Consider the following 13947-nt stretch of genomic DNA (forward strand, 5'->3'; position numbering starts at 1 on the left):
AATGCTCAAAGCCCAGTCCAGCCCAGCACAGGGAAGAGAGAGGATCTCCGTTGCACCGCCCAGCCCAGGCCAGAAGAGGGAGGATCTTCGGGCACCGGCACCTCCTGTGCATTGGTGCTGGTGCCAGTGCCCAATCAGGGTAAGTGATGTCATTGCAGTGCTCGGGGGGGGGGGGGGCGCTCGTAAACCGAGTCAAACTCGGTTTCTGAGGCACCGATTTTGCGAATGTTTTGCTCGTCTTGCAAAACACTCGCAAACCGGTGCACTCATAAACTGAGGTTTGACTGTACATTCCTTTTATATTTTTAGTGATAGAGTGTGCCAGTTATTAGCTCTGCACAGTCATGGTGCTCAATGATGTGGAATATCATATGCGCCCTGCTTATGACCCCTCAAAAGGATTCATTCTGGTTTTGATTTTGTTTCAATGCTTACTTTTCCCTCAGTATTTTGAAACTAAAACTTTGAAGAAAATATGAACACAGAGGAAGATTCGGGTCTTTATCTGCCATCATGTACTATGTTACAAATTATTTTTAAAAGGATGAAAAAGACCTTAGACATTGTTTAAGAGCAGTACAATACTTTATATCAGTGGTCTCAAACTCAAACCCTTTGTGGGGCCACATTTTGGATTTGTAGGTACTTGGAGGGCCGCAGAAAAAATAGTTAATGCCTTATTAAAGAAATGGCAATTTTGCATGAGGTAAAACTCTTTATAGTTTATAAAACTTTCCTTTAACAGTTAAAAGGAAAGATATATAAACTATAAAGAAATTGTCATTTCTTTAATAAGACATTCACTATTTTTTCTGCGGCCCTCCAAGTACTCTATTTTTTCTGCAGCCCTCACATTTAAAGTTTAATATCTTTTCTTTCTCAAAACTGATACATTTCAATCACTATATTGAAAATAAAATCATTTTCCCTACCTTTGTTGTCTGGTGACTTTATTTTTCTGTGCTTTCAACTATATTTCCAGGGCCTTCTTGTCCTTTGACTGTTTTTCTCTCCGTCTTCACGTTCTGCCTTGCATCTTTGGCATTAACTTAATGTTCAATTTTTCTGCTTTCTTTTCAAAATCTACATTTCCGTGTCTTCCCTTCCCTTCCTATCTCTCTCTTCTTCTGTCCTATTTCCATGGTCTGGCATCTCTTTCCTTCCTTTCTCTCCCTCCCTCCCTCCTTCCTTCCTTTCCCCTGGTCTGGCATCTATCTCCTTCCCTTCCCCCATGCCCTGGCATCTCTCCTTCCCCTCCATGGTCTGATATGTCCTTTCCTTCCCTCCCTCCCATGAACTTGGCTTCTCTTGTTCCTCTCCTCTCCCTTGTCTTCCTTCTCCTTCCTTCCCTCTCTTTCCCCAATTGGGTACAGCAGCAACAGAAGAAGCATTTCCCTTCCCCCTTTCCTGTGCAGCAGAAGCATTTCTCTTCCCCTTTCCCTCCCTCTCCCTTTCCCTGTACAGCAGCAGCAACAGCAGTATTTCCCTAGGGTCCCCCTTTCCTATGCAGCAGAAGCATTTCACTTTCCCATCCCCTTCCGTTCTCTTCCTTGTGGAGCAGCAGTGTGTCTGGCCGTCTCAGTTGATCGTTCCGTTCAAAGCCATGGGTGGCGGTTCCTCGCGAGATCTGCGCCTGCGTCTGAAGCCTCTCTGATGTTGTAACGTCAGAGGGGCTTCCAATGCAGGAATAGATAGCGCGAGGAGCCACCAACCCGCAGCTTTGAACAGAACGATCGACTGAGCTGGCCAGACATGCTGCTGCTCCAAAAGGAAGGGAAGGGGGAAGAGAAATGCTGTTTTGATTGTGTCCAGACTGTGGGCCGCAAAATAGCACCTGGAGAGCCGCATGCGGCCCGCGTGTTTGAGACCGCTGCTTTATATGGTGTACACTATCAATTGTAGTTGTAAAAACCTCCGTGTGACTGTTCTTTCTCTAAAGTGCTCTTATAAGTTAAAAAAAAAATTGTTATAACAATCTTTCTTTAAAGAAATTTCTTCATATGATTTCACTTAGGAGGTTTTCAACAAGGGTAGCTTCCAAAACAAAGTGAAAAGAAACTTCTTCCTTTGACAGTTGTAGTAACACTTCATTATGAGCTGCCTTGGAATTGTCATAGTTATGCCACAACACTATCTTTCTTTGGTTACTAGCTCAATGTATTAATTCCTTGGCCATGTGCCATAACAGTCCATATATTTGAAGATGTAAACTTCTCATCTTGTATTGCCCAATTGTGTCAAGCCGCTGTGATGGAAAAAGTTACATACTGCCCCGGTCAATATTTGGCGCAGACTGGTTAAATAGCACAAAGCCGGCTAAGTCCAAATATTTAGCATGAGATAACTGTTTATCTCTGCTGAATATTCACAGTAGCGGCTAAAATGTAACTAGCTATTTTGCACAATAACTGCCAATTTTCAGCGCCAACCAGTCAAGTTTAGTGGCCAAATCAAGCCAGGCAAACAGCAGTCCTGTCTTTGGCCGTTATAATTTAACCAGCTGGTGCTGAAAATTTACTAAGCCAGTTACGTTTGAACTGGACAAAGATAAAACTGGATATTAATGCCTGTTAACCAGAAACAGCCTTCTATTGAATATCCATAGTCAGCACTGACCACAGGAGTTAGCCAGCCTGCCTCCTGTGGTCTGAATATCGGCTGGTTCCCATTTAATCTTTGTATTGAATCCATATAACTGGTAGATCCATTCTTCTCTTGGTAACTTCAGCTTCTAATCATCACCATGCTGACTTGTTTCAACCTTTACAAATTTTTGTTATAGCTTCAAAATCATGTCTTCCTTTATAAACAGCTGTTTTGCTCATACATGTTTATTTATTTACACATTTATATCCCACATATCCAAAATCTATGTGAGTTACATCGCATTCATGAAATAAAACAATACAATTACTCAATAACGCAACACAACATAATTCTTTCAACTTATAATGTTCATCATACAACTCATAAAATAGAACCATATAAACTAAATCACTCTAAAATCCTGAAAAGCATTTCTAAAAAGGTGAGCCTTCAAACTCTTACAAAAGGATAAAAAAAAGACGGAATCAGATGAATCGCATCCGGGAGAGAATTTCATAACCGGGTCAGTATTTTAATAATACAGAATTTGTTACAAGGGCAGATCACAGCATATACAACTGACCAATATAATTCTTTATACTCATATGAGCTAACATTCTATAAGCTGTAGAGTCACTTGATTAAAATGAGCAGTAAGTTTGTCCAAATTATTTTTGTATATTTGCTTTTTTGGGCTAGCTTTTAGCGCAGGCTATTGCGGTAAATGCTCCATTGCTTGTAGAATTCCTTTGAGCATCGGCGCACTTACCTTGCCAGCCTGCGCTAAAAATCTCTAGCACAGCTTGATAAAAGAGGGCGTTAGACAGTAAGGCAGGGGTGTCCAATGTCGGTCCTCGAGGGCCGCAGTCCAGTCGGATTTTCAGGATTTCCCCAATGAATATACATGAGGTCTATTTGCATGCACTGCTTTCATTGTATGCTAATAGATCTCATGCATATTCATTGGGGAAATCCTGAAAACCCGACTGGATTGCGGCCCTCGAGGACCGACATTGGACACCCCTGCAGTAAGGGCAGACAGTTTTTCTTTTAAAATTATGAATAAGCAACTCTTAATTTGTAATCATTGTACCATGCTTTAAAAACATGAAAATGTTTTCTTATAATCTGATGAATTTTAAATGGGAAAGGAAAAATACTGTTACACATGCTTTGGAATTAATGCAAATAGGTTCCTTCTTAAGTCTTATTATATAAGCTAATTTATATGCTTGTTTAATGACTATTTGAATAACCTCAATTACATAAATATTAAATTGAACAAAAATTTAATAAAAATAATAATAAAAAAGGAGAGCCCTCAAGAGACCTCTGTACCAGGCCCCAAGTTCAGTTGATGATAATAAAAGTGGAAGAACAATTCTTTAGTGCAGTGGTCACCAAATCCAAAATAAGTACTTTCCAATGACCACAACAGCGAAAATGGGGCTCAGCTAATAGAGAAATGCACTTTAGAACAAATACTGTAAGTGGCAGGCTTAGAAACCCACTGGCTAATATTCAGAGCAATTTAAGGGGGGAAGAAGAGGCTCTGGCTTGCTTAAATCACAGTGAGCCACCCAGCTGCTGATATTCAGTGGCAGTAAATGGGGCAATGCCAGGGAGCATAGTCTCTGATCACCCATGTTAAAAGTGAGCAGGTCAGGGGCAGTACAATGAGCTGCACTGGGTAGGAGCCAGAGGTTATAAGTGCCAGCAATATTCAGTGCTAGGACCTGCATATCTAACCCAGCCAAGAGAGGTTGCTAAGAGTTAAAGGTAAAATAAACACACAAAGGGAAAGCATTAAGCCACAGCAAAACAAGGGCATATCTGAAATGGCAACATTGCATTAGCTTATGTATATTACGTACACTTTTACACTAGGGGCTCCTTTTAATAAGCTGCGCTAGCAGGGTTAACGCGCGTGACTTTTCATCACACGCTAACCCCGTGCTGGCCTAAAAACTACCACCTGCTCAAGAGGAGGCGGTAGCGGCTAGCACGGCCGGCGGTTTAGCGTGCGGTATTCCGCGCATTAAACCACTAGCGTGCCTTTGTAAAAGGAGCCCTAGAACTTGAGCAGGCGGGAAATACGAACCTATCTAAAAAAAAATTTTGTCTTGATTTGGATTATGGGTCACTGATAAAACGTTTATACTATAGAGCCTGAAGGTATCTAAACACTTTCCAGAACCTGAAATAATGTAATGAAACCAGTTGTCAAATGAAAGACAAACATTTAATAACCAAACAGCTGTCAAGGGATCTTGATCTTTTTCAGTAGTCATTTTTAATTAGGTTGATACATTGAAAATAGTGTGGGCATACTTCTTTCTTGTGATTACTGCTGTGAATGTTAAGACAGATGAGTTATCTGTAAGCAATTCATGAGCATTAGTTGAGACCTCTAGCTCAGACTGTGCTAACAAATTTATTATACACAATGACTTCATTAATTTGCCATACTTAATATTCCAAAGGAAAAACTACTGCATTTAAGGGGTAACTTTATAAACGGGAACCTTGTAAAAAACTTGCATACATTTCCACCTGCTGTGTAGGTGGTATAAATGTGTGCATGTGAGCAATTCCACCTTGTATATCCAAGAGAACCAGTGTGCCTATCATGTAAAATACACATACTCTTGTCAGCACATGTATGTGTATACTCCCAGCTTTTGCAGTGAAAAACATACTTTACGTCCATAATCTGTTATTGACAAAGATAGGGAGGGAGGAACCCACTACTTGCCCTGGATTGGTAGTATGGAATATTGCTACTCCTTGGGTTTTGGCCAGGTATTAGTGACCTGGATTGGCCACCGTGAGAACAGGCTACTGGGCTTGACCCAGTAAGGCTATTCTTATGTAAAGAAAATATCTTATAAAATGTAACCACCATAGTATCCACTGCTTTATAGCAAATATTATAAGTTGTCTCTAGAATAAGCAATGAAATACAAAGCTGCAGCTTCCATTGTCTCTCAAATTTTATTCAAAACAAATAGAACTTTATTTACAAACATTTCTAATCGAGTACAAAATATATTTTTTTCTTTCTATACATGCAGCAGCCATTTTTATAATCTTTAACATGAGACCGGACATGGGGGGAAGCCACTGCTTGCACTGGATTGGTGGCATGAAATGCTGCTATTATTTGGGGTTTTTTTGCCAGTTACTTGTGACTTGGATTAACCATTGGTCTGACCCAGTAAGGCTGTTCTTATGTTCTTACATAACTGAGATGGGGAATGAATGCAATTACTACTCAGTATTAATTCCAGCGGATATTTATGTTAAGACAGATTTTGCAACAGTGTGGAAAGCTTTATTAAAAAATAAAGCCAAAATAGTTTTTTGATATATAAGCAGAACTATAAGAACATAAGCAGTGCCTCTGCCGGGTCAGACCAGAGGTCCATCCCGCCCAGCAGTCCGCCCCCGCGGCGGCCCAACAGGTCATGACCTGCCTTAATCACCAGAAGGGGCCCCCTTGCCCCCTAGGTTTCTCATCGAAGTCCTATCTTCCCATCAATGTCCTAACCCTCCGGCCTTGCACCTGCACGACCTGGTGAGCTGTCTATACTTATGCAACACCCCAGCACCTCCCTCAGTACCCCACGATCCCCTTTTCCCTCAGGAATCTGTCCAATCCCTGTTTGAATCCCTGTACTGTACTCTGCCGGATCACTTCCTCCGGGAGCGCATTCCATTTGTCCACGACCCTTTGGGTGAAGAAAAACTTCCTTGCATTTGATTTGAACCTATCTCCCTTCAGTTTCTCTGAGTGCCCCCTCGTACCTGTCGTCCCTTTTAGTCTGAAGAACCTGTCCCTGTCCACCCTCTCTATACCCCTAAGTATTTTGAAGGTCTCAATCATATCCCCCCTGAGCCTCCTCTTTTCCAGAGAGAAGAGCCCCAGTTTATCCAGCCTCTCAGCATATGGGCAGTTTTCCAGCCCTCTTACCAGTTTCGTTGCCCTCCTTTGGACTCTCTCAAGAACTGCCATGTCCTTCTTGAGGTGCAGCGACCAATATTGAATGCAGTATTCCAGATGTGGGCGCACCATCGCTCGATACAGCGGCATGATGACTTCCCGCGTCCTGGTTGATATGCCCCTCTTGATGATGCCCAGCATCCTGTTGGCTTTCTTCGAGGCTGCTGCACACTGTGCGGATGGTTTCATGGATGGATCCACTAGCACACCCAAGTCTCTCTCAAGTCCGGTGTCTTCCAGCAATCTCCCCCCCATTTTATACTCGAACAACGGGTTCTTTTTCCCTATAAATCCATGTTTTCGTAGCATTTGTGTTGTATCTTACACACAGATGAGATGAGGTAGCCATGACAGAGCATTAAAAGGCTCAATGAAAATTAGTTGAGTGGTATGCCGCTATGAACTGCAAAATTGAATACATGAAGCAGTTTAAACAATATTCAAGTTGATTACTAATCTTATGACCGTAACACATCCCTAAAAATAGAAGTGATTATCTTTGCTAATTTGTGTAACTTTTTCTTCCTCCCTAGATGTTAGGAACATTAAAGCCTTTCATTTCTATTAAGGGCCCCTGGGCTCAGTCAAAACACAAAGACCCATTTATTTAACTAGCCATGTGCCTCAGTTTATAGTTGGTTATGTAGTACAGAATAGACAGTCGAGATGAAAACTTATATTTTTTTTAAACCAAAATGTTCTTAAACCATTATTACATAGCTCAACATCTTGTTGTCAGTGTTACGTGAGTCACTGAACACAGTGCTGAAAGGTGCTTTGCAAAGCTTGAACTTTCAGAAAATCATGAAAGGGGGAAAGGTAAGGGGTGGTAAAGGAAGAGGAAAAGGAGGGCATAAAAAGTCACAGAAAATCTTCCTCAGTCCTATGAAGACGCACAAAAGTAGGTATCAGATCACAATACTGCAGTTAACCACACTCACTCAGGAATTCAAATGGCAACAAATATATAGGATTTGCTACCACCAACATCAAAACAAAAAGAACAATAAAGTATAAGAAAACATCTAGAATTTGGAACAATAAGTTGCATGCATGTGTCATTTGATCTGTTTTACATCCATCCATCAAGAGAACATTAACAGAACTTTACAGAAGAAAAGCTTTGAGCATACATGAATAGCTTGCTGTGGACTGCCAGACTTATTTTGTCATTCTCCCAGTTTGGAAGAGGCCAAAGGTCACCACTGGAGTTATTTAACCAACCAAAAAACAAGGATACACTGGGCGAATGAATCACGCTTTTAAGAACAATTTTGAAACCATCACAAAGCTGACTTCTGTATCCAAATAAGAGGCAACATAAAGATAATTGTTTTGTCGGTACTGCCCTATCAATCTTTTTGACTAAGATGTTACAATTTTCTAACTAGCATAGGGTTTGCTATGCTTTTCTCCAGATTTAATCATACCACAACCTATGACTAAGAAATGCAACCCTCTACCTCCAAGCCAAACTGGTTTGTTACGATGAAACAAAACAAAAATAGAGATAATTACATTTGAACTTTAACCTTCACCAGAAAGAACCTAGGCTCTTGCCGCTTTACCAGTATGGTCAAAAAGGTTGAAGGATCAATCAACTACTGGAAATGGAATTCCAAAGCCATCTCAAGCAAAATCATGTTAGTGATTTGTACCCATCCTATAATAAAATTTAGTGTAAAGCAGATTTTTGTTGCTAGCATTTCAGCACTTAAGTTCATTTAGAACAGGGGTGTCCAACCTTTTGGCTTCCCTGGACCGCATTGGCTGAAAAAAATGTTTCTGGGGCTGCACAAACATTGCAGAAAGACAGAGGAGGGAGCCGGCAAGACGGTAAACACCCGAGGGCAGCAAAGGAAAACACTGCACCACCCTTGACCGGGGCCGTACAAAATACTTCACCGGGCCGCATGCGGCCCTTGGGCCACAGGTTGGACACCGCTGATTTAGAAAATTTTTTCAGGACTTTCACGCCACGCCACACAAAATCCACACAATCAGTGAAACGAGCAGACTACTCATCTTTTGTGTGATTTTTGTTTTTTGTTAGTGATTTTTTGTGGTGTTAGTAATCTCTTGATTTTATGAGTGTTTTAAGTAAACTGCTTTGATCAATGATTTATTTGTATTGTGCAGTGGTATGTAAGAATTTTATTAAACAAACTCACACATTCTGCCTTTTAAAATATATTTTTCAATATTTGCACTCTTCAGCAATTACCACAGATACTAAAAGTCCATGGGTCAATAACCAGTTAAATCACTTGCTTGAGGCTGACTCCTCATTATCAGTGGCACTTTAGTAGATAGTGCTGCTGAAAATGTCGTTACCACCCAACTTGAAACTGGCTATTTTCAGGGTGTTCTGGAAATCCAAAGCTAGAGCTCAGATAGGGCTTGGCATTAAATTTCTGGGGATAACGCTGGCAGTGGTCAGAAAAAATGGTGATCACCACGTCTGACTATCAGGTCCTTAGAGTTCATTTACTGCCATCAACAATACAACTTTCTAGGTCAGGAATTAAAGTTCTCAGAATGTTTAGAAGACTTCATCAGCTTGTTATCAAAACCATGATGGTTAATGAGACTAAAGATATAATGCCTCTGTATCGCTCCATGGTGCAACCTCACCTGAAGTATTGCGTGCAATTCTAGTCTCCTTATCTCAAGAAAGATATAGCGGCACTAGAAAAGGTTCAAAGAAGAGTGACCAAGCTGATAAAGAGGATAGAACTCCTGTCATATGAGAAAAGATTTAAAAGGTTAGGGCTCTTCAGCTTTGAAAAGAGATGACTGAGGGGAGATATGATTGAAGTCTACAAAATCCAGAGTGGAGTCGAACAGGTAAAAGTAGATCTATTTTTCACTCTGTCAAAAATTACAAAAACTAGGAGATACTTGATGAAACTGCAGGGAAATACTTTTAAAACCAATAGGAAATATTTTTTCACTCAGAGAAAAGTTAAACTCTGGAACGCATTGCCAGAGGTTGTGGTAAAAGCAGATAGCACATAGCTGGTTTTAAGAAAGGATTGGACAAATTCCTGGAGGAAATGTCCATAGTCTGTTATTAAGACATGGGAGAAACCTCTGCTTGCCCTGGATCGGTAGCATGGAATGTTGCTACTCTTTGTACTATTGACCTGGATTGGCCATCATGAGAACAGGCTACTGGGCTTGATGGACCATTGGTCTGACCCTGTAAAGCTATTCTTATGTTCTTAAGTAGTAGTTAATTACATGCTAGTTTCCTTTCTATAGTTTCAGGACAGTGTTGTTTTATTTGGAGGGGGAGAGTAAGAGTGAGAGCCTTCTGCATACCTCATAACCAAGGAAAATCTGAAAAGATCGTCTGTCAAACTTAAGGTACGTTCACAAGCCAAGCAGTGAGAGAAGAAAATTAGAAGTTAAATCACCTAATAAAGGTGATTAAACCTTGCAATAGGCAGCCTCTGAAATGGAGATTCACATGTCTCACTCACAAAAATAAATTAAATCAAAGAATCTATGTCATACCTGAAGTCTTGTAGGGTCTTTACCCTTAAAATAATAGTAGTCTCCCCTGTTTTTCAACCTAAGTTTCATGGCATCTCTGACCTTGCACTAAAACACTATTTTCAGCATTATAAAGTGTCCTGGCTGGCCCCAACGTTAATCTCAAAATCTTATGAGCATCTTGCGGCTCAGAATTCAGTAGATCTCTGTTTAGAAATGGGCCACTGCACAATGATAGAGATGCTGGGTATGACTGGATCCAGGAAAGAGTAGCCACTGACAAAGATTAAGATGGGAAAGGGAGAGCCTTAATAGCTCTTCCCTCCAGAGAATGTATTAACCCCAAAATTATTGCCAACCATTGTGCTAGAGAGTTGACGTGTACAGCAGCAGCTGAATGAGGATGCCAAAAGCAGCCTTGGACTTTACTCTAGGGCCGATATCAAGGCTATACAACTAGAAAAGTAACCTACAGTCTTATGTTCCAATGATGATTCCTATAAGGAAGACTATAATTTAAATGGCTTATTTGTTAGATGCTGGAGTAAAACCAGCATCTATTGGTTTTCCATCTATCACAGGGCTTCCCAAATGGGAACACAAAAACCTTCATTTAGGGCAGATCTCTCATGAATATTCATTGTGGATATCCTGAAAACCTGACTGGCTTGGGGTTTCCCCAGGAACCACCGATTAAGGTCATGACCTGACCAGGACCTCCATAGCCTGTCCTCCAGAGCAACACACTTTCTATGGCTGCACTAATGATTAATTATAGAGCTGGCCTTACTTTTAACCCTTTCTGAGCTCGTTGGGGAGAATGGGATAGAAAAGTAAGTAAGAAAGTAAGTTCTCTCTTAAGTTTTGCTGGCTCATGTGCACATGAAAACCATTGTATGTGTGCAAGTTTTCAGCCCTGACTTGATATGTGCAATAGTCTATATTCAAAATAAAGCAAGCCAGTTGCCCTCAGTTGCTAGAATGCATGCTCATTTTCTAACCCGTGTGCATATTTAGAGTGAACTCACCAGCCTGACCACTAGGTGGATAGGGCGGCAGTTTGTAAGGTAGCACCAAGGCAGCCATCATTATTTCAAAAGCCTGTATCAATCAGTTTTCAGTTCCTCCTCCTGATCCAGTGTACTATACTGCCCCCTTCAGTTTTTCCTTTAGCAGCATGCAAGCTGGAAGGTGTTTTTCTGATCTGTTGTTTAAAAAATTGTTATTTGGGGTTTTTTTAGTGCTCCAGAGGCCCCCAATGTTCCTGGGGCAACTGTGCCTGGGAGAAGAAGCAGACCAGTTGTCTGCAGCTGGCAATCCAATCCCTTGGGTACCTGTGCAGCCAGCCTGCTTAAATATTTAAAGAGCTTGGGGTCTGTTCCCTTAGAAGCTAGTTCATCCTCTGATTATCAGGAGCTTGAGCACAGGCTGTTTTGGCCTCTGTAGTAGTCCATTTGTGTTTTCAAGGTTCCAGCTGCATTCCATCTCTCCCTTTTGTGCGCAGGGTCCATGAGGGTCTGAGGCTTCAGTCTGACTGGCAGCTGAAGATCTCAGCGTTTTAGAGCTGGACATTCATTTTTGAGGCAGTATTCCTTTTTCATATCCCAGCTGCACGTGAGCTGAAACAGGCTGAGGCACCATTACAGCACAGCATGGCATAGTGAGTACATGCTATTGAAGCTTATAGACAAAATCAGGGGGTCTCTAACATGCATGTTTAAAAGTTTTTGAGGCTCTCTACCCAAAGCCCGTTTTTGTACTTTGGTGTGGCTGTTAGCTGTGGCCGATAGCTGTGCCACGGCTAACTTAGATTTCCCAATTTTGTTATTAAAGCCTCCATCTGCCACAAAACACTTCATTTTGACTTAAAAACCATTATTTATGGACTCCTCAGCAATTAATACCCCTATAACGTCAGATTTGCTCTGGATGGCTGGCTGAAAAGTGCCCATGTGCCACATGCCATGGAGCATATGAGGAAGAGAGGCGGAGCCTCAAGTTTAGCCCCTCCGATGTCTCTAGGTATGTGGAGCTGCAAAGAATTGAGTCTCTGACGCGTAAAATGCCTCCAGAACCCCGGAATAATGGCTTGGCGCAGACACCAGAGTCCAAGAGAAGAAAACTGGCCTCTTCAATGGCCATGGGAGTCTGAGAGCTACCTCAGCAGGGGTTCTCTCCTGATTCTGTGAATCTCATGTGGCAAGCCTATTTAAACTATCCAGTTTCACTGCAGCTGCCTGGAGATATGATGGAGGTAGCACAATCAAGTCTGCTCACAGGGGTGGCAACTCCCCTCAGAAAAGGGTCTTGTTTAAGAGGATGAGGTCCAGTCTGATCTTGATGGTGCAGACAGGGAGTCTGATTCTCAAGAGTGCAGCTTCCCCAATGGATGATGCAGGATCCCAAATAGGGTCTAATAGCCAGCAAGCGGTAGTAGCCCTGGATCAGGGAGATGACCAGTCTGTCTGCCACCTGTTTAAATCTACAGCCTTGCTGTGAATTAAATCTAGAATCCCTGACAAGTTCAAATACACAGTGTTCTGTCATGAGCTGTGTGAAGTCTCAGCCCATATCCTTTCCCTGGCATGCTGACATTAATGTACTGGTCACAGAGCACTAGTATGCTCCTAAAGGGTCCTTAAATGTGGCCAAGCCCATGGAAAGGCTATCTCCTATGGCTCAAAATGTTAGCAGCTGTTTTTGTACACCTGAAAGATTCCCTGGTAGCCCAGGTGACTAAATGCATCTCTCTTCCAAGCAAGGGAGGAGTGGTCTTGAAGGATGTGCAGGATCACAGCGTGGATGTGATTCTGAAAAGACAGTTTGAGGCACTGGCCTTAGGCATTAAGGTGGCAACAGCAGCTTTATTTGTGGCCATTGCCTGCCATTCCAGGTTGCAGAAGAGTCCCCTGGTGGATGATGACCCTCCTACCCAGCTTATTCAGGCAGGGGTGGATTATATAGCCAGTGCATTACATATCAGAGTTATGAGCAAAGTTTGAGCTTATTCCATCTTGGCCAATAGAATGCTCTGAATCAGACAATGGGAGGGAGATTCACCATCTAAGATGCTTAGTAAGCTGTCCTTCAAAGGGCAGATGTTACTTGGAACGGGCTTGATCTCATGGTTAAGTGTTATGGATCGTCATCTGAAATCTTTACCGCACACACCTCAACCCCCTAAAGGAACGGAGTGATCTAATTTTCAAGGCTCACAGTGTTTTAGGCAATTAACAGGTGCAGCCTCGAATCAGAGAACCTATCAAGGATCATAACAGAGGTTTGCTGATGCCCGACAACTACAAACCTCTGGCTCTCATCCAGCATCATCCACCAAAAAAGGCACAATGATGCCAGGGCACAGATCTCCTTCCTGCTGATAGGGAGGAAGGCTGTCAGACTATGTGGAGGCCTGGATGCAAATCACAACAGACTGCTGGGTGTTCGATATCCTTCAAGAAGGTTACAAGCTCGAATTTGCCCATCCTTTGCCTGATTTATTTGTGACCTCTCTGGCAGGAAGGCTGGCAAAAAAGGGCAAAGTACTGACAACAGTACAACATCTGATAAATATTCAAGCTATAGAGCCCATGCCATATACTTCTTAGTGCCAAAAAAAGGATCGGATTGGAGACCCATTCTGGATCTCAAGATGGTCAAGGCAAATTTGATAATACCACAGTTCCGATTGGAGATAGTCCGCTCAGTCACTGTGTTGGTGGCTTCAAGGGAGTTCCTGTCCTCGTTGGCTTTAACAGAAGCCTATCTTCATATTCCCATCTTTCTGGAGCACAGAAAATTTTAAGATTCCACGTGCTGCAGAGGCATTACTAGTTCTCAGCACTCCCCTTTCATCTGGA

The sequence above is a fragment of the Geotrypetes seraphini genome, chromosome 6 (genome assembly GCF_902459505.1).
Source record: "Geotrypetes seraphini chromosome 6, aGeoSer1.1, whole genome shotgun sequence".
Taxonomy (NCBI): Eukaryota; Metazoa; Chordata; class Amphibia; order Gymnophiona; family Dermophiidae; genus Geotrypetes; species Geotrypetes seraphini.